The sequence below is a fragment of the Chamaea fasciata genome, unplaced genomic scaffold (assembly GCF_029207755.1).
Source record: "Chamaea fasciata isolate MVZ Bird 193981 ecotype frontalis unplaced genomic scaffold, bChaFas1.0.hap1 SCAF_6, whole genome shotgun sequence".
NCBI lineage: Eukaryota > Metazoa > Chordata > Aves > Passeriformes > Sylviidae > Chamaea > Chamaea fasciata.
In genome coordinates, this window is record NW_027094091.1 from 28,931,826 (window position 1) to 28,953,858 (window position 22,033).

Consider the following 22,033-nt stretch of genomic DNA (forward strand, 5'->3'; position numbering starts at 1 on the left):
TACTGGTTCATATCTTCATTAAATATAGCATCCAGGCACATTAACTGTATTTTTATAGTGACATAACTCCACAGATTAATGACACAGTAAAGGAGAAAAGAAAATATAATAAAAAGTTTCATAAAATATGAGAAAGATTCCTGAAGACTTTGTTATATTAGAAGTTAAAAAATCTGTGCGTGAATGACAAACCAATGACATATCAAGTCAGGAACTATAATAAGACATTTTGAAACTTTCTAATTGTAAGTTCTAGGGAAGCAACAAAAGTCATACATTAAACTCCAGCATATTAATTAACCCATTTTCCCAAAAATACATTCAGCAAAACACATAACAAATTACCATATTTTATGGTAATAATAAAAAAGTGAATACAGACTTGTAAACAGTGGTTTTATTTGCATTTTCCATTATGACTTTCATTCTGTAAATTAAATTATATATTTATATATTAATATAACTTGTTTTCACCATATTGATTTGTTTTTTAATATTTTTCTGCTTAAATACATAAATAAATCAAGGGGAAATAAACATATCCAGCTGCTTAATCAGATTGAGTACTGAACTTCCAGAAAAATCAGTAGGAAATTTGGATTTAAATCAACAGCATAATGAGAGGCTAAAAGAAATGACTGCTAAAATTATTATATTTATATAATAATAATAATAATATATATAAATATATAAATATATATATAAATATCCTATTGGATCCAATGTTCATCTTGTTGTCCTGAGCACAGACTTTTTACCAGTATGCAGCACCAATTCACACAGTGAGGTGAAGTATTTCTGTATTTTAGTCTGGTTTGCACAAAACAGGGAGCAGATAGTAATCCTCAAGGGACTGGCTCACCAGCCATCAAAACTTTGCACTATTTATGCATTTTAACAAACAAAGGCATCAGCATTCATTGGTTATAAATTCCATAAATTTTCTAATAATTAGTACTCAAACCCTATTTTTGTGAATTATATCTCTCAGTTTTCATGTTAATTAGTCCATGGGCACAGTCTTTCTCCCCAGTTGAGTCTGGGGTCTGTTTTGAGCAGGCGTTTAATGAGCCAGTGGTCACAATCGCCCACTGCCAGGATTACCTTCCCCCTAGTTACTGCTCACTTCTACTGACTTCTCTCGTGGTGGCTCTCATCCAGACAGACCATTCATCTTGGGATAGTCTTCTGTTTTCCTTAAAAGAAAAGATTATCCAAGTATACAATGTTCAAATGCAATTGCTTAATCATAACTTTTCAGCTATAGTTCCTGATAAACCCAAAAAAAAATTTGCAGTTTGATTCAAATCTTGAGGGGCTCAAGCCACGGGGGGGGGCTCAATATCAATCTGAAAGATTAAACACATGGCTTGCCATCTGCCACTCAACCAGATGGACTCCAAAAAGCGTGGTAATTGAGCTTCTGTTTGGGTAGGTGGAAGGCTTGTGTATTTATGTTCCAACTATCTGGGAAGGGAAACAAATGTGATTGTCTACTGAGCAATTTAACTGAGGTATGAGACAAAAGGGGAGTGTCTTTATTCTGCTGGATTTAAGGCTTCCCCTCTTGACTTCAATCAGAAAAGTGGATAACTTCCACAATACTGTTTTGAACACTCAGAAATGTGCACTCAGAAATGCAAGTTGTTACACATTTAGAAATGCTCCTTTTTGAGTCCTTGTGCAGACACTGTGGTTTATCTATGTCATGTGATCATTGGAAGAGGATCTACTGAAGAAACATATTCATTAAATTTACAAAATAAAAAAATTAGCAGAATAACCGAGAAAATCCACCTTTTCATAGGTACTTGAAAGCTGTAATACACCTGTATGAGCTCAGAGAAAAAGGGTGAACTGTCTTGACATATGATGGTTTTGGTGATAGAATTTGCATGATTCACCAAAACTGCTGCGTAAAAAAACAATTGGCATATTGGGTAAAAGTGAGTGATATGCAAGATACAGCAGCAAAAGGCCTGACTCTTTCTGTATTTACTGAAGCTTTTTGAAGCATGATAGACAAAGCTGAAGTAACTGTGATTTACCAAGTTCAAAGTATCCACAACAGCAAATCTGGTGATATATCTTAAGCATATGTTATGAAATCCTGCCAGTGACACTGGATGCCAGTATGGGACAAATATTATGCCACTGCCATCTGCACTAGTGAGGGGAAAAGTAGTGTAAATATGTTTAGCATGGGATGATGACACACAAAAGGCTTAATATCTACAACTTAAGGGAAATGAGAGGTGGTTCTAGGAAATTGAAAGGAAGGTGTAACTAATCTATAACCATAGATCTTTGCAGTACAAACAGGGCACTATCTATGAGGCAGTTGTGGGTGCTGGTAAAGCCTACACAGCCACCTTTAAACTGTCTGATGTGGATCCTTCTAAAAGAAAGGCAGTATTTGAGAGAAGACAATATGAAAAGAATATTGTTCTGGACACTTGTTCCTGACTGCCACCACAGTTCAACACAGTCCCCAGGCAGCTATAAAAGAAGGTATCCTTGATATGGCTCTCATTTGTGGCCATAGACAAAAAAGCTGCCTACAGAAGCATGATGAGAAAAATGCAGAATTGTCTTTTTCCTAGCCCTGGCCCTGCTGGCTATCTGGCAGGACTGGCCAGAGACATAGGCAAGAGTTCAGTGCAGAAGGCTCCCTGACACATGGCCTATAAAAGAAAAGAAAATACAGCTAGCAAATCTGCACCAAAAAAATACTGGCCCTTGACAGCAAGAGAAACTTTTTTAGGATATAGTGGATTAAAACTTTCTGTAGCTGGTGTAAATGAATTATCCTCTCTACAGTTATCAGTTGTCAGACGTTGGTGCAGAGTTTTATTATCAGTATTAAGTATTTTCTTTCCAAAGGTATCAGTCAGGACAAACAGTAATGTTTGAAATTGTCTTTCTGCTTGAGAGGCAATTGTTTTAAAAACATAGATGGAGAGATGATGGGTGTCTTACACCTTCATAAGTTTATATTTAGTGTAAACATTGTATTGGAAGAGCACAGATACTTAGAGTATTCCAGCTCTTCACTCAGTTGTTGTAACAGAAAAAGGAGAGAGATATCAGCATTTGAGCTTAAAGCCTCTCCAAACAAATTCAATTCCATTTGAACCATTTTCCTTCTGAATTTTTAGGCTATTAATATGACATCATTAAACACAACTAAGTTTCACTAATACTATAAACATAAAGGGGCAGAATAGCATCAAGCAAAATAGTGCTTAATGAAAAATCCGTCACTCTTCTGAGACCAGTCTTACCACTTGACATAAACATTTTACCACCTCTATTAAGCAAAAAAAAGAAGAAAATGAAAGAAAACTGTCAGGAACAAAAAAAAAAAAAAAAAAAAAAAAAAAAAAAAAAAAAAAAAAAAAAAAAAAAAAAGAGGTATGAATTCCCACCAAAGTGTCAAAGACATGTTTCAATTTCTCAAACATAGGTGGAAAATCACTACATGTCTTCAGCTTTGGCAGTATGAAAATCTCACGGAAATAAAATTGTTATTACAATATGAAACACTCTTTTCAGACTTCTTTCTTATCTACACTTTTACAGCAGCTACAGCAGCACCCAATGAGAAGAGAAACACTATAATTTTCTTTTTTTTGACTTCATCGATTTTAATGTTTTCTCTCATTATATCTATTAGATCTTTCAGTCGGGGCTCGAAGTTGGCTTCCACACTTTTTCACAAAGCTCTCAGTTAAAGCATTGTGCTGTTCAAAATGTTTCGGAGCTACTGCCATTGGCTTCAGCACGGAGTTTTAGTATTCCAAGGAGATGTCCTGGTAGTCTATATCTCTAATACCACATCAAGGTGTTTTGTAGTTTGATTTTTTTTTTTTTTTTTGCTTCAGATTGGATTAACAGAGTCACAGTAAGTGAAGACTGGAAAACACTGTCAATGGTTATGAAAGGATCACATAAATTGTCCATAATAAGCCAGCAGCAACTTTTTACAGGAGAACTTCTGCCAATTTTAAGTACAGGTAAGACCCAGGAAAAAACCATCTGAAATTTCAAATACTGTTGCTATTCTTATCTGCAAACAGCTCTAGGCCTATGATGTTCTGTCTTCAGTTTTTGCTCTGTGAGTACTGAGAAAATAACAAAAAATTACATAAACCATGGTATGTAGCAACAGTGGAATGGCAGTAGCAACAAGGAAAAGAGCTAAGTGATGTCAGTTCCCCATGAAAACTTTCACTGCAGCCATGATCTTAAGGAGGATTTGTTCTGTGAATTTAATTTCAGCATAACACTATCTTAGGGAAACCCACCATGACAAGTATGGCTTTTAAACATCAGGGATTTCTTCCTTCTGGGTGTTTGCAACTGAGGCAGGCCGAACATCCCAGGAGTTCAGGGGATCCAATCTCCCAGGCTGCATGGGTTTAGTAGCTGTAACCTACCAATTGCCAGAAAATGCTCCAAGTTCCCAATCAGCCACAGACATCTCACAACAATGCCATGTCAACTCTTGTTGTTTACCAGCAAACACTGCTGTTCAATGTGACTACAAAATTTTCATTCATCCACTATGGCAAGGCTCTGTAGCAGCAAAACAAGCTTTTGACACAGAACTAGAGGTTCTCTCCTTGGATTATCCTTTTCTGTCTGATTTTTTTTTCAAAATCTCTATAGCCCAGACTTCAGGCAGCAATGAATGATGCATGTTGCTTACTGCATGACTGCCAAAACCCGGCTCCATGTAAAAGCCATCATGAGAAGCAGTAACTTCTGAAGAACAATGCAAAGGGCTTTTTTTAGGAGCTTATTTCTCTCTCTGCCAAATGTTTAGGCCACATAGTAGGCCTGTACAATAGGCAGCCATGCCTGTTGCTATTTCTTGCAAAGTTTCAGCTTACAGCTGGGTGGCATGGCAGGTTTTCAGGCTCCTTTTATCAAATCCAAAAAAAGAGGGAAGCAGATTATGAAAAGTTATGTTTCATACTGTCGTAGGCCTAGATCAACAGGACTGAGAGGACAGACTGCCAAGTTTCAAAGAAACAGGGTAATCCTTTATAGATGACCACATTGTCTAAACTCTCTACTTCATGAAGAGGTAGGTCTTGGAGACCTCAGTGTAGATAACCACATTACAAGAATAGAATTCTTACCTTTTTCCTGAACCTCAAACATAATAGCACCACTTCCTCCTCAGGAGATAACATTTCCAACTAACTCTTACCAATTTGTCATGTATCTTATCTACACCATAAAAATGTGTTTCAAACATACCTTATATTACTGTAAATGTAAAAATTGTTGTTACAAAGTTGTTACCAACAGTTGTATCATTAAACTGCATCATTTTGCTGAAAATTAAAAAGATATATACACATACTTCCATATTAAAAAAAAGTCTAATTTTGATAGTGGTCTAAGGAAAAACTGAAGAGCTACAGGGAAAAGCAGGAATCACATTCAGCTTCATACTTGATAGCCTGAAGACTCAAAGGATACATGTCAGAGCAATTTGGTGTTGCATCATTACTTGAAAGCAATAACTATCTTACTGCATGACTCATCTTCCTGAGTCACAAACATATAAGCCATTTCCATTAAATACACTCTGTCAAGTAATGAGGTACTTCTTGGTAAATATCGGTGCTAAAAGAGCATTCAAACGGTTCTCTGACAAAATCTGTCTCTCTAGTGCTTACAGATCTGTAGTGACATATTTCCTCTGGAACTGCAGTAAAAATGCCTGAGAAAAGAAAAATTTTTGATATATGTCATAAAAAAGTTATTTATTCTTTGCCTTACTTTGATGCTAACTGGATATCCTATATTCAGAGAAGTTGAACATCAACAGTCTTCCCAGTTCACTCAGCCTCGAGTTCATCTATGAAGATCCATTATCAAGGTTGTCCATAGGAAGCAGAATGTCTTTGAGCAATGGTATGTGATTTGCCAACAACTATCAGTTAGGGGACGTGTTTTAGCGATGGATATGGTAAAGGCATGTTTACAATTAGACTATATGATCATAAAGTGTTTTCCAACCTAAATGGTTCTATCATTTTATGAATTGTTGTTATCTACATAAAAAAAATATGATTGAACAAAGAAAACAACTATAAAAGTAAAGAAAAACAAGATCTGATTCTCTGTATCTGTATTTTTTTCTTTCTCCCTTGCCTCTTCTTCCATGTCATTTTCTTTCTCAATTTCCTTGTCTTTTTCCTATTTTTCTTTGATGTCATTGTCTTTCACCTTACAATTTTAATTTTTAGATTAAGTTATTTTTTTGCTTGGTAATGAAAATGGAAAGTCTTTTGCCAAAATAATTATATATAATTAATATGATTAAATGTGGTGACAAATTACATATGTTGTTGAACTACATAACAATTAATAGCTGGAGGAAAGCTTTGAACACCATATCACATGATGAGTTTCTAGGATTATTTCTTTTAAGAGATTTTTGTGAATCATAAAAATCATTACTCTTAGTACAAGGTGAAAGACCTAATGGTACCATGAAGTCATTTGAAACCATGAAGTAGAATGTGAAATCTCTCTCTGCAATTGTATTTTAGAAAACATACCTAACAGACTATATTGACAGTCCTGTTAAATTTGTTCTTTAATTAGGCCTTAGCATTAAAAATATATCTACACTTTCTTCATCCCATGTAAGTACCTTTGCTTCAAAATGACTTGCAATTGTATTTTAAAGTATGATTTCTCAGTTCTTTGAAAGCCTCTCTTTTGAAAGTCCATTTCATTAGTGCAGACATGAATGAAAGTTGAGTATTTCAGCCTTTTCAGCTGATGTTAAGTTCCAATAAATAGACATTCTCAGCATCTTTAAATATATAGTGTCAAATTTAGAGCTGTAAATACTGTGCTGTAGCACAGATTTCCTCGTACTCTGAGCTGCTTGCATTGTACTGTATTGAAATGGTATTGTGTTGCAACTGAAAATTGCTCTCCCTTAATTCTGCTTCCCTCAACGCACGTTTGCCTTGGTGAAATTATAATCTACATACAAAAATATCTTAAGGAAGCAAAAAATAAATTGAAAAGGGGGTGTACGCATGTTATAGCTATGCAGGAGTTGACCAAAGAGGAGGAGTTCATAGCCATCAAATTACAGATCAGGTGAACATTGGCAATAGAAGAAAAAGCACAAATACAGACAGTTTTGTATTAGAAAACTGATAGACAGTGCTAAACATAGAAACTGGGGAAAGTGGGACTGCAAAGCTTTGGGGAAAACACCTGAAAAATTGGTAAAAACAATGTCAAAACACTGAAAGTCAGCTGTCAAAACAGCACTTTACAGAGAGGGGAAACATAAAAAAAATCAAAAGTATCTACAGAGGACAAAACATGGATGCCAAAAAGTTGCCATCTCTGGTACTGTGAAATAAAAAGTTTGTGAATACCTATTTTTATGCATGCCAAACTTGCATACAGAATGAAAGGAGAGCCTGGCATCCATAAAAGTCATCAAACTCTTCACTCATACCTAAAAATGATAGGTTGCCAGTACACCCTACAGTGGCAGCTACTGCTGTTTGTAGACACGTCCTTCTTGCAATACCTACATGCATGTTAGAAAGAGATTTGTCACAGGCTTTCCAGGACAGAAGGCAATTAACCTGATTTTCATATCAGTTTAGAGGTCCATAACAGTGTAAAACCAGGGGATTAAAAATTGCTCCTCCTTGGTATATCTGTCTGCATAATTTTATAACTGGCTACGGCAAGGGAAAATATCCCCCCTTCTACTCAGCAACATGATTGTATAAATTGTGAATGAAGTAGAGGTGAGATTCTCAAGTTATTCTCAAGTTATTATTCTGGATTGACTTTATCAAGGAATTCTCTCATTGTTAACAGCTTTTCCTTCCTTAGAAAAACAGAGGACAGGTATCATATCTGAACATTGTCTGTGTTTCTTTTAATTACTTGCTTTGGGCATTATTTCTTGTGCTTCTTTTAATATCTGTTGGCTGGGATTTCACGGAGAACAATGATGTCCAGCAAACCCTTAAGGTATAAATGAAGCCTATTTGAACAAAAAAATAGGTCATTGGAAGTTTCAATATGAGCCAAATTCCGTGTTGGTGTAAATGGACATCTGTTTCATTTGAAAACCGCGCTATAAAGCACCTTTATAGGAACAAATTTTTAGTTGTCATAATTATGTACTCCATGAAAAACATTTTTGATCCACAAAAAGACTTGATCTTTTCTTCAAATGAAAATCTGTCTAGTCACATTTATAATTTGATTTCATGGCTTTAGGTGTAAGATTTATAAGTAAATCCTGTGTCTGGCTTTAAAAATGCTGTTTACATATGTCTAGATTTGAGGGAGCTAACTAATGTCCCTGATCAAAAGTAGCTCTATTGGCACATCTAAGCAGCCAGACAGAGGCTTTGTGAATTAGTCTGAAAGAGCTGAGCTGCCTAAGCTGCACTGGAGTTACAGTTTAGCTGATTAAATGCTGATTTGGCTCTAGGTTTGACTCCCAATGTCACAGTGGCAAACCAATTTCCTGTCTGCACTCCCCCACCATAGTTAATTTAAAACCAGTGTATGAAGTTAATGCACTTTAAGTTAACACTGACCTAGGCCAATACTTTTCTAAGAAATTATTAGAGTGCAGAACATCCTAATTAATTATAGACTGATTGGAGTTGAGCTGGTTTTACATTGTTACTGAATGCAATCTTGATTCTGTTCTACCTTTTAAAATACATTACCTCTTTTTCCATTTCTCACAAACAGATGATGCAACTTCTTTTCACCATTAGGGAGGGATCCATCAGCACCTATGTTAAGCAAACCAGTGGAATAAATAAAAGTACAAATTATTGGAGTACTCGGGTTTTCATACTGTATAAAATGTAATTGTATTTAGACTCACAGACTGTCCTTGATATGTGGGTAGTTTCCCATCAACTTTCCTGGAAGCTTCACATGTAAATCAATCAGTCTGAACCACTATCATTTAACAGTGCATCACAGCTGTGGAACCCATGATTTTGAGTTCTCAATGTTTGTGTTAAGATACCACAAGAATTTAGTCATGATTTCTATCAAAAAAAGCCCAACACTTTTTTATTTCAGCTGTATTTCATGCTTTTCTAAAACACCAAGAAAAATATATAGGAGAATGTATTGCATTGAAACAGATGTATTCCAATATTTTAAACTGTGAGAGAAAGAAAAATAAACACTAGTGAAACCTCCATTTGAAAATAATTTCACAGATCTGTAAAATTAATATACATACAAAATACTGGATTTAGATTGTTCCTTATTTATTTGTTGGCTTGGGGAATTTTTGCAAGGCAGTGTTGAATACATTCTAGAAACCAGAAGTCACTCACAGAAAACTTGTTGTACCACTTATTTCAAAACAGCTGGGCAGAGTGTTCTGAGAAAGACCTAGATCAAATCCTGATACCAAAGAAAATCAATTTTTACACAGCGCAGTTTTTACTTCATCAAAGAAATTTTTCTTGACCTTGTAAAACATTCTACAGCTGACTCAACAACCAAATAAATGCGCAGTTCATTACCTGACAAACAATTTACCTCTCAGTCCTTGAACTGCTATTTGTTGCTCTCCTACACATTTTCCTCTCCTCTCTTCACTTAGGACTTAAGGAGAAATCAACAGGCCCTGCAAAAACACATACATGACAATATTTTCATTTATGTAATTGAAGTATAAACTTATTTTCCTTTTTCATTTGTATTGCTTAGAAGAGAGTTCATCTGTCAAGTTGATAATTTATGATTTTAACACACATAGAGACACAATTACACAGAAGTGTTAGAATAAAAAAAATAATAATTTTCATAGAATCATAAAAAGGTTTGTGTTGGAAGTGACCATAAAGATCATCTAGTTCCAATACCCCTTCCATGGGCAGGGACAGCTTACACCAAACCACATTCCTCAAAACCCCATCCAACTTGGTCTTCAACACTTCCCTCAAATGGGGCAACCACAACTTCTCTGGGCAGTCTGTTCCAGGCTGACCACCACCACTATAAAGAACATCTTATAGATTAGAAAATTTTAGATTATTATCTAATCTAAATGGTCTCAAATCATGAAGTAGAGATTAAAGAGATAAAGTAGTTTTTTCTGCTTTCCAAGATAAAAAATAGAAGTAAAACACACCAAGATCAAGGTTAGATTTCAGGGAAGACTACATTAAAAAAAAAAAGGGGGCAGCAAAGCATTGAACAAATTGCCTTGAAGTCTTTATCTTTACAAGTTTTCAGCAATTGACCAGATGAATATCTGCCAGAAAAAAAAAAAAAAAAAACCAAACAAATATACCCAGAAAACTGGAACAAAACTCCCTTCTACTTCTTTTCCCTTTGACTTTTTTATTACTGAATCTGAACCTCAGCCTCTATTCCTAGTATGCCATTAAAAATTCTAAAAGTACCTGAGATTTTATCCCTGCTCTGCCTCTAGGTGCAAAGTTCCACTGTCGATAGAGCACATCATCCTCTACGAACATTGCTCAACAGCAAACTGGATTGTTCATGTTTGCAATAACTTGAACATGAATTTGGATTTCTATGAAATGTAAAAAATATTTGTCTGCTTTCACTGTTTATTAAGAACATAACCAAATAGCTGAAAACTATTCACCTTTTTTCACAAGGTTAAGTTCTTATCTAGTTCCTGCTATTTGTTCTTTTCAGGTTTCCATGTTTGCTACATTATTAACACTAAACTCTGACGTAGTAGAAGTACCGTATCAGGTGTCTACAGTCAACTTTGTGTTTAGAATTACTTTTTAATATATATAAATATCTATAAACATGAATGAATGGAAAAACATCTAGCCAGTTTTGTACTTTTATTCCTGGTTTCAGAAGTATGAGCATACATTTCCACTGAGACCACTTGAAATCTGTGATTGGAAATGACAGTGGAAATCATGAATGACCAGAAACATCACCTGTTGCCAAAGTGAATGTGGCTTCACAGGCATCCAACTCTTTGGTGAAACTGTAATTAAAACAGCAGTTTTCTAAAACTGGACTAACACATTAAAGGCAGAATGATTCACAAACAAAAGATTTACCATTAAGCAGCAATGCCTGTAACAGCTTTAGTATTAGTAATTCTGGCAATTCAGTGCTCTTGAGCCAGGGCCATCTAGGATAAGGACAATCATATCTGCATGATGTATTACTGCACCATTAAGTAGATGTGAAGCATCCATCACTGATCATCACTAGAACAGGATATGGAAATCACTGAACCATTATTCTGTTCTGGAACAACATTTCTTATGTGCCTGAGCTTTTGAGCACTTGACCTTCAGCAAATACATGCATACCTAAAAATAAACTCATGAGTAAATGTTTGCAAAAGTGACACAGAAAAATACTGACAGTTTTGGTGACTAATTTCCACTCTATACTAACATATAAACATATATTTAAACAGAAAAGACTGGAGCTTTAGTACAAGCTGTTATTCTTAAGGCCTGTCTACCTGAGGAATTAAAATGACTTTACTTATTTATATAAACCAAAAGACATGAAAGCAATACTGCTGAAACATTTTGCAACATATTGCAGAATAATATGTTATTGTAAAATAATACAAAGAAGTTTCAGACTTTTGATGTGAAAATGCTGCTGATATTGAAAAGCATAATTTCCCATCTTAATTTCAGCCCTAGACTAACTTGATATTTTTCTGTGGTCACAATAGCTTCTGATGTGTTGTAGAAATCATCTCACACTTTTGTGATGTCCTGTCAAAAAACATAATAGTATCATAAGGTATGTCACCTTTTATTGTCAGAACCTGATGACTAATAGACCTGATTCATTAGATAGGCTCTGTTAGTGGATTCTTATTATTTGGGCTAACAGCTGTGACTAGCAGAAGAGAACAATTCCATATTGAAGTGGTCATTCCAGAAAACAAATTTTTTTCCACGTATCAAAGGTTTACAAAACCATTAAAAAATCATTTTAAGCTTTCATAATTAACTTTATGTCAAGTAATTCTTAACACCAGTTAAGATTTGACACAGAAATATAGTTACTCGGTTTTCAGGACATTTTTAGACACTTTTTTCTTTTAATTTTCTCCAAATTGGAGTATCCTGCCTCAGAAACTTTCATAAAGAGGGAAGAAAATAAGTGCAGAACAGAGGAAAAGTAGCCCCTTTTAGATTTACTTAGTTCACATACATGAATTGTCCCAGAAAAAGCTGTTCCTTTGGGCTTTTAGAAGTTTCTATAGAAGCTATAGTTCATTTTTGCTTCTTTTGCAATTAATGAATCTTAGCAACTACTGAAATCTTGTGGAGCAAAAGCAATTTCCTACCTTGCTGATTCATGCTCTCGTGTACATATAGCATTCCTGACCTTGGAATCATAATGAAAGACCCACAAAATATCATCAGTTTGCTCCCCATCTTTCACTTGCCTTTAGCCATGGATTGCTGTAACTTCAGCTTAAAATCAGTATCAGAAACCCTTTTTTCAATTTTCATATTTAGATTTTATAAATGTTCTGAAATGACTAAAAATGGATTTAAGTTTCCATGTGATCTATGATTGTTTTTCTAAGGTCTTTCCCCAAAGGCATTGAAAATGAAAGTAATAGATTAAGTACTCTTCAAATTGATTTCCTCTTTCAGAAAAAGTTTCCAATGTACAAGTTCTGAATGAAAATACAGTGAAATCATTTAATATTTGGCTATAGCTGACAGACATATCTGCTTCTTAAAAAATTAAATCAGTGGTACAATGTGATGGTGCAGTGCCTCTCCAGGGGCTTTCGCCCGTGCTTCCTGGCCAGCTCTGGCACTGACGTCGCATAAAAGGTAGGGTTCTGTATTTGGGAATACAGCTCCGATCCTTCAAGTCCTTGCCATAGCAGAAGCATAAACCATGTGAGAAATAAAGGGATGGAACTCCAATGGGGAACTTCAACTGGGTTTTATTAAATGTACACAACTTCCTTTCACCCAGGAGTCAGCTCGCTGAAGCCAACTGAACCCGGGGGTTTTCACCTTAAATATGGGGCTGGGGAAGTGGGGAGGATACAACTTGGAACCAATCCAGAACAGGAAGGGAGTCATCCTGAACTGAAATGACAAACTATAGAACAAATCATGAAACAAAGGGGGAAGGGGAACCTGGACCCCACCAATCACACAAAGTCCTCACCAGAACTTTCTAGAGATCAGGGTAAGGCTTCAAAGTGACACGCAGGACCCAGGTGTCACACAACAATGATGGATTGATAAATAGCTGGGGCAAACCATTATGGGACAATACATGGACATATGGGAAAAACCATTCCAAAACAATAAGAGACAATCAGATATATATAAAACTGGGAAAACTTCAAAACACACAACTACAGTACAAGTATCAAGTATCCCCTCAGAATTTTTTGATAGGATTTGTCCCCCAATTCCTTTTCTTGATTTGTTCCCAATTCAAGAAACTTTACTGTTTCTTACTACAGTTTATCAGTCTACTGTTCACTTTTCAGACACAAGTAAAATAACATCTTAAAAAAATAAAAGCAAATAAAATTTAAATTAAAATAAATATTAAAGGTAAAAATAAAAATAAAATAAAATAAAATAAAGTAAAATAAAGTAAAATAAAGTAAAATAAAGTAAAATGCATTCTTGAATCTAGAAGACTCATAGTCCCAATTGAGGATGATTTTTTTTCAGCACATTTCTCTTTTCTTACCCTTATTTTTTCTCATTACAGATCCTGAATATTTTCAATTTTGATTCATGGATTCCCACTTGGGAGTGTATTTGGGTTGTATAAAGCCTCATTAAAGTCAATACAGGCCCCGGGACATACTAAACTCTCACTACATCAAGCTCCCTTTTTGGATAAGTTTCTTGGAGGAAATACTGGTATTTTCAAATTTGTATGCCTAAAGCAAGTAATTTATATGAAAGTAGCAGTATTACCATAAGGACTGACAACCAAATGCCCAGGAAACTAATGTGAACAGAAAATGTTTTTGAAATAATTGGGCATTATGTATCTGCATGATCACTGGTGAAAATAGAATTAGAGTACTGCAGCTCATTGAGACATCTGCAGTGTAAAAAGGAGACTGACAGATTGAAGAGAACCAAACAACCCCAAATCTTAACTGAGGTACAAATGCAAGAAGAGGATAACTAAGGAGGCAAACCAACTTACTTCATCAAAAGAGAAGCCTGAGATATTTAATCAAAGTATTGGAATACATCCAAGAAAATACAATACCAACCTTATTAACAATAGAAATATATTACTTTAATAGAAAAGCCTGCTTTAAAAGCCTGGGTATTAAATCCAAGAAGATTTATATTAAAAATAAAGGCACACATTTGTCATGAGAGTGGCTAGTGGGTCAACTCTCAAAATAAATTACTGAGGTAAAGAATAGTTCTCAATTTCTTGACAACTTCCTTTCAAAACCGATTTCCTTTCTTTAAAATACATTTTACTCAAACAGAAATGTGACAGTTTACCACAAATGTAGTTGGAGGAAACTGTGTAGCGTGTGGTTCCATCACCAAATCAGACAGAGATTTCTACATTTTAGAGTGTAAAAATTAGTGAAAAAATCTCATCAAAATTCACAAGTGTTATATTCCCACTTTTGAAAATCTGCTTTTTAGATAGAATAATGAATGATAAGGTATAAATCCAGTACAGAATTCAGAAGAAAAAACTGTGGGATATTAAGAACTAAAACATAAATAATTTTTAAAATTAAGGTGTATGATTTGTGTTTGGTACTTAAATACAGCACTTTTTGTTACTGACTTCTTTTTCTTCCAATTGAAATACATTTTGAAAAAGAACAATCATGATGAAATTTCGGTACATGAACTGAATGCCCTGAAAGATATCGGGTGACAACACCAAAAGGAGAAGTTTTTATAATTTCATCCTCTATTGCTCCTTAGTCACATTAAACCTTCTTATAAATTAGGGCTACTTCAGAGGGACCATGGCCATCGAAGAAAGCCTGTTTGAGTGCAGGAGGAAAGGTCTGTGGAGAGAGGAAATAATTTTATCACACCACCATAGGCTTGGTGTGAATTCAGTCTCCTATGGACTCTAGCTAGTAAATCAGGGGAGTAAATCAATGCCTGTTATGATGATTTCTACGGAGGGGATGACCAAAGGATCACTACTGTGTACCTCTTGGGTCTCCTTCCCCTCCTGCCCTTCTTTTCCCAGTGGTAAACCTCTGGGTGATTAAATTAATGGCAATGCAGCTTAAGTGCTCACTGTAATGCATAGTGGGGCAAGGTTAAATTCCCTGTGGACTGTGGGCAATCAAATTCCACAAATAATGCTCAGCATAGAAACAGCCAGGTTTTAATCTTCTATTTCTTTAGATACTTAACAGGGGTATTCAGGATTTATTTGTAGGTGCAGTTATCCTGACAGACGCTTATCCTACATGCCAGGCAGACACAATTTTTTGTGTCTTTTTTTGTATTGCTGGTGAAATGGGTGATAATATGAACAGGAACAAAAATAGACACTTGAGAAGTTTGTCAGACTTAATAGGCATCCGTTTCTCTTCATATGAAATGAAATATTTTCTGATCAATATTAAAAGTGCCTTGTTTCCTCCTATTTGCTAATGCAAGGAGCATTTCCTCATGTTTCTTTCATAAGACTGTATTTTTTCTGAAGGCATTACTCTGCTTTCATAAGCAACACAGAAAGGAGAACCTCATAATACTCAGGGGCTTGAAGTAGTTTTGACTGAGTGAGGAAAAACAGCTTAGCCAAACTTTTGCTGTTTCACTGACATCTGCAGGGCCAAGAACTAATCCAGCCTGAAGAATGTGCATAGCACATGTGAACTAGAAAACAATATCTTACCTGTAAAAAATGCTTATGAGCCCATTTGAGATGGAATATACTAACTGTTCCCTTGTTATCCTGCTCCTACATGCTACTGAGAAACCTCTTGAAAAACTACTGACTGCAAAATAACTATTTGCCATCTTGTAAGGCTTTCTCCCAGATCTATTGTACTGTACTGCACTTTCACACACCATAAGGACCAAGGAGTTGTCCAGCAGAACTAGATTGTTTCTTACAGTTTTGCTCTTCCTACTGTGAGGAAATATTGCCTGTAGACATGAGTGCTGCAGACACCTTAAAGCCCCAGGCAGAGAACAGCCAGACTCTCATCCTGTTTTATTTCCTAAAAGTTTTGAAGAGTCAAGTTGGCAGGTTCTGCCGAAAGGAGATATGAAATATGTGGGGCAGTAGCTTGATGAGTCTGCTGACTTAAGAGAAAACACTTTAGAAGATGTAAAATACTCAAGAACAATATTTTTCATCCAGAGGTGTATCCATTGCAAAATAAAGGATTCATTTCTCTTAGCTTCCTCCATAGATTTCTAATCCTCTTCATTCTTTCCCTTTTGCCCCACAGAATTTGAAAGAGCCTCATGTATTTTCCTAAACACTTAATTGACTGTTCCTGCATTACCTGGAAACCTGTAACCAAAAGGCCTGGGGAATAAATGGGTTGAAATTAATGAGACTTACGCAGCCCTTCCAGAGATCCTGGGAGAAGAAGATGGACTGGAGATAAAGAGAAGGAAATATGTCATGAAATTAAGTGCAGTATAGGCAGGAGGTTACCAGAGTGCAGCATGCTTTGTGGAGCATAAAATAGCACCATTGCTATTAGATCTGGTTCAAAAGTGCAGAGCTAAATATTTTACACTGTGAGGGAGACTAGTGGTATAGCTTACTCTGGGGATTGTATTCCACAAAGAATATTGAAATAATATGTTTTCCTAGAGTGCAGGATATTTTTCCCTCTGTGATGATGAGGCTTTAATACATTCAGAAATTCTGATTTGACTTCTGCATCCTTCACTTCTTCAGACTTCGCACACACTCTGACAGGTTGCCCCCCTGTGTATGGAAGTCATTCCTATGAATCCTACATTCACACTACTCTGAGTTCTCTATGGAAGGAGAAAAATAAAACACATCTTTGCTTTTGTCTCAGGTCACAGGATGTTAGGAGGAAAAATTCAATACATAATGCAATTGAGAATTTTAGTTTCATCAGCCACTTCCGCCCCCTTAAAGAGGCAAAAATTAATAATGATAGTCATAATCACAAAAAGTTCAATTTTTTACAAAAACAGGTATCATGCAGCAGGCTTTTTCTATAGCAAAATAATTCTGAATGCTTCTCTGAACTAAAAATTACATTAAAATCTACAGTCTCATATATTTTTAATTGATTTAAATCAAAGAATGTGTCCAGTATCAATGCCACAGAAGACAAAATCGCCCCTTTTTTCCCCAAGTATTATCCCACATAGCCACAGTTTTGACTATCAACCCTTTGCAAAGTTCTATTAAAACCAGACCCTGAATTTCTTTGACACATTGAAAAAACGTTGTTTAACCTCACATGGGAAAAAGGTGCCTTTCTTTCTCACAGCAATAGTTATTGAAGTTGAGAAGAAGCATGATAGGAGTGGTTCATGGAGGCACAGAGCTCTCCACTGTCCTCAGCACCTTTGTGCTCTCAGTATCCCACTGGATGTCAGCTCGAGCAGCAAGAGAGCACTGCTATTCTGCTCTGAAGAGAAGAGCACAGGGGTTTGCAGAGCTCCCTGGGAGCAGGAGCACAGGGAGGCTGATTACAGCCACAGCTGAGGCTCAGAGACCACAATGACAGTGAGCTCCAGCATCGTCCTAAACTGCATCATCCTGGAGGCTTCATATTCATCTCTCATCCTTTAACTATTCTTCAGTTCTGTAAAAATGATCTGTGGTATACACGTGATCTAGTGAGACTGTTGTTTAAGAATATCCACTACAGGAGCGTTATTTAAAAAAAGGAACAGCAAGTTTTGTTTACTTGCCTAATGACTGTAACAGTGGCAGCAAAAGCAAGCAAAGTGGCAATGAAGGTAATCAGAAATATCCACAGTTCTTCCTGAGTGACTCTTTTGAAACTGGAAACAAGCAGACATGAAGGGAAATTCTGCTGTTTCTTCTGGTTCTGTAAATAAAAAGTATTTTGCCTGAGTCATTACTACAGAAGTCCAAAATATAAAGGACTACTTATTACATTTATTGAAATGGACATCCCAAAGAGCTAAATGAATATGGAAAAGCCTTCCTGTAAACAGCCAAAATAATTGATTCATCAAGGACTTAAACAATTAAAAAATAGCACTAGTTCTCAAACCAGCAGTAACTAATCTCCCTAGAAAAGATGGATTTTCAATTTACTTCTGCTAGGAATATTCTCCACATTGTGTGCTTCACTGTTTCCATTAAAAATTTCTTCCCCTTATATTTAAGCTCTTTCCCCTTTGAACGTTGTTTGAGCCCAATTCTTTCTCTCTCATTGGACTACCAAAAGACAGAAATCTTCCATTCTACTGAGAAATTAATTTGTTCCTTTGGGGAAAAAATTGCTCAGGAGACCCAAAATAATAAACATGCTAAGTCTAAGCAGCTTCTGCTAAGACATTAGGAAATCACTCAGGACTCAGGCTGGTCAATAATGAAATATTCAGTGTATCATTAAGCCTGAAAATACTGTTAGTACACAGAGTAACTTGGGGCAGATTTGCAAATATGGTCTTTTTAAAGGGCTAAAACCAGAATCCCTAATTAAATAATTTAGAAGTAGTCAGCAAGGAGATCATTAGAGCAATTTTTTTAATTAAATGGTCCTGGTCCAGAGGATTGGGAATACATTATCACTACAAGGATACTAAGGATTCAAGATAAAGAAATTATTTAAAATCACATACAAATTCAGAGATATTTTAATTGTTCAGAGGAAGTTTTCTCTAAAACCACATTCAAAAATATATAGACTAAAATACTTGCCTCCATTTATACCATTTATACCTTATTTATAAGCTGCACTTGGAAGAAAGAAAAGGTTTTTAATGAATATGTTTCATAAAGCAGCATGATTATTTATAATCTTAGTACAATCACATTTTCAGTTCACAACAACAACTGAAAAAACAGTTAACTTTTGACTTGTGTTTTAGTTCAGCATTAGTTTTCTATATACATATAAGCATATCTTCACAGTTAAAAGTTCTTTTAGAGCAACCATAAGTAATTTAAAGACTTAAAAGAGATTGCACAAACTTAAAAGCATGAATGACTTCTTTGGAAATTTCATTCATATTAACAGTGTTTTAATCACTAAAAGGCACTATTTGTATAGATACCAAATTCTGGATAGTTTCACTGTGAAAAATAACTTTAAGATATAACTTAATGAATAATCAAAACCTTTTTATTGTGAAAAACAAAGCAAAAAACCACAAACCTAGACTTTGATTCTCATCACTCAAAGGATTTCCCAGATTTGCTGGTGATGCAGTCCTACTTCCCCTGTGGTCTGACAGAAGGGCTGCTGGGAAAGGACCTCTCAAAACTTTTCCACCTGCCAGTCTGACTCCTGCAAGGCTTCCAGCTGGTTTGATGACCTTGGTTGCAACGTGCCAGTGGCTGAGGTCAGGTCTGTGCTTACAGGCATCACTGCCCAGCCAAAACAGACAGATGGTCATGTGGGGTCAGGTATTGCAGATGAATTTCTCTGTCAATGACAAACACAGTCAGTGAAAAACAAGAAATACATATTTTCTAAAGCAGAAATTAATTCAGGATAAAGTGCTGAAATCTGGCAAACAGAACTTTTCAGGCTCCTGGCTTTATCCTTCAGTTCTGTGAAATTAGTAAATTATCGTATTTCTTGGAACTCAATTTTATGGTGGAAGCAATGTTTTCCCAGACAAAAAACCCCAATCTAACTCGACAAAGTCAGATTTTTTATCCAGACATGTGATTGTGTATGAGCTCCTTCTTACAATTTGCTATCTTTTGAATTCCCAAAGAAAGAACATGCACCTTAAGACCTTCAGTCTCAACACCTTCACAAAAACTATTGCAATCTAGGATTAATTAATGATGAAGAACCTGAGTGGTTTAGGTCACCTAGTTTGCCATGTCAGAGAAAGAAGCTACTGCAGATTGGCAGAAACATAACACAAAGCATGTAGATGAACAGCTGTATTGTTGCTGATATATCAAAACATGCTATGTGAAAATCCTGTGGCAACTTGAAACATAATAAATCAGTTATACTTTCAGAAAGCAAATACTTTATACTTTCTAGATGGCCTAAAAATTCACTAGACATCTTTGTAATTTTGTGCATTCCAGACTTCCGCGTAACAATTTTTCATATGCAGAGTATTCATCCCTACACAACTACAGTAATTTCCTACAGCTTCAATCTTCAATCACATCGGAGAGAGTGATAAGTTATCACCTGCCTGCTTCTACTCCTCTTTCCTCTTGAAATGTTTCTGTTAGTAAGTAAGCCTTCTCCCACACTACTATAAATGCACAAGTATTTTCCCTTTAAACATAAGCAAGAAAGTAAGAAAAAATCATTACATCAGTACTGTTTTCTCTCCTGTTTGCCTGTAGATAAAATTTTGACAAAGTTATTGACAGGTCAACCTTTACAGTGATACCAGCTTTGATAGAGAATTACAGAGTCAATGCTTGCTTTTTGAGTTAAATCAAAATATGTTTTTTACACTGTTCTCCAATTTTTCAATAAGAAAATACACAAGAAAGTTCCTTACTGCCATAAAGTCACCTCTTCTCTTAAGAAGATGATGCCTTGGTTATTTGTAATTCCTAAATAATTTTCAGTTTTGCAAGTGCTTTTTAAATGAAAAATCATTTAATGCATAGATGAATGCTACTCGTTTTACAAATAGAAAACTCTTACACTAAGAAATTACCCAGCCAGCCAAAGGTCTTGCACCAAAACTGGACCCACAACATCCTCATTCCCAGGGCAGTGATTGAGCTTCTCTCCTTCACCCCACTGGCTGTTTCCTGAGCGGTTTAAATCAGAGATCACATCTGTTGATATGAAAGCAGAATTACAAATGTAATATTTTGATACAGGAAAAATACTATCTTCTCTTCAAAATACCAAGTGTAGATTTAAAAAAGGAAGGAGATTTACTAGACATCCTGAAACTTTTTTTTCCCTATAGCCCAGAATGCAAAATGTTTGATGAGAAAAGAAGTTTATTTTACAGGGTGGGGTTTTTTTTATATATTTAAATTGTAAAATGTTTCCTTTTAAAAGTAGAGAACTGATTGTCTTAAGCTATTTAATAAAATTCAATAATTAAACAGTCTTTGATAATTTTTACTGTATATTAGACAAGCCTTAATAATGGTCTTTACAGGATATGAAGAATTCTGCCATCTAGTATTTAGTATAAATTGGATATTACTGCTAGGTGAACTACTCCATCCAAAAATATGTTACTTTTTTGTCAATGTTGAAATGAAAAGCTGTACAGTAGTCTTAAAACAAAATGTGATATGGGTTTACTTTCCTAGATCCTGGAGCAATTTAATAGCATTAAAAGACTCTGTTTCAAAAATTAATCCTCAAGTTCTAATTAGATAGTATAACTAGTTACAAGAGAGATCAAATATGAATGGTTTCAACTGAGATGCTATCATCTCCACTGTGAGAAGTGACTTAGCAGGGAATTTCTGATTACAGGTAAAGCATTTCAGTGACTGCTGAATGTTCCTAATCTGTTTGCAAAAAAAAAAGACCCTCAGCAAAATGAGCCACATCCTAGTGGAACTGAAATACATTAAAAATTTAATCCATTTTTCTATAGAAATTCCATATAAAATGTGACTGATAGCAATAAAAAAGACTCCAAATAATATTGAAAAATATAACATTTAAGGGTTTGAGAATAAACGTCTTTGCAGATTCCATTGAGGTAAATATTCACTGACAGCTGCTCTCAGTGTCAAATGACAGTGGAAGTACTACAGATTCATAGGTCAATATGCAATTTTTAGACCAGTCAGCAGGAGAGGTTGGCACTAAACAGCACTTCTCTCATTCCTTCACACTTTGTGACAATGGAGG

At 35.4% G+C, this 22,033-nt stretch overlaps 1 long non-coding RNA gene across 1 annotated transcript; it reads right to left on the bottom strand.

The window, feature by feature from the left end:
* Nucleotides 1-444: 444 nt before the first annotated feature.
* On the bottom strand, nt 445-19,450 carry LOC136290601 (uncharacterized). The gene is made up of 4 exons (XR_010721237.1): nt 19,376-19,450; nt 9,589-9,676; nt 8,751-8,819; nt 445-1,196 (listed from the first exon to the last, which is right to left on the bottom strand). It is a non-coding gene; the product is annotated as an uncharacterized lncRNA (long non-coding RNA).
* Between the last annotated feature and the right edge of the window lie 2,583 nt (nt 19,451-22,033).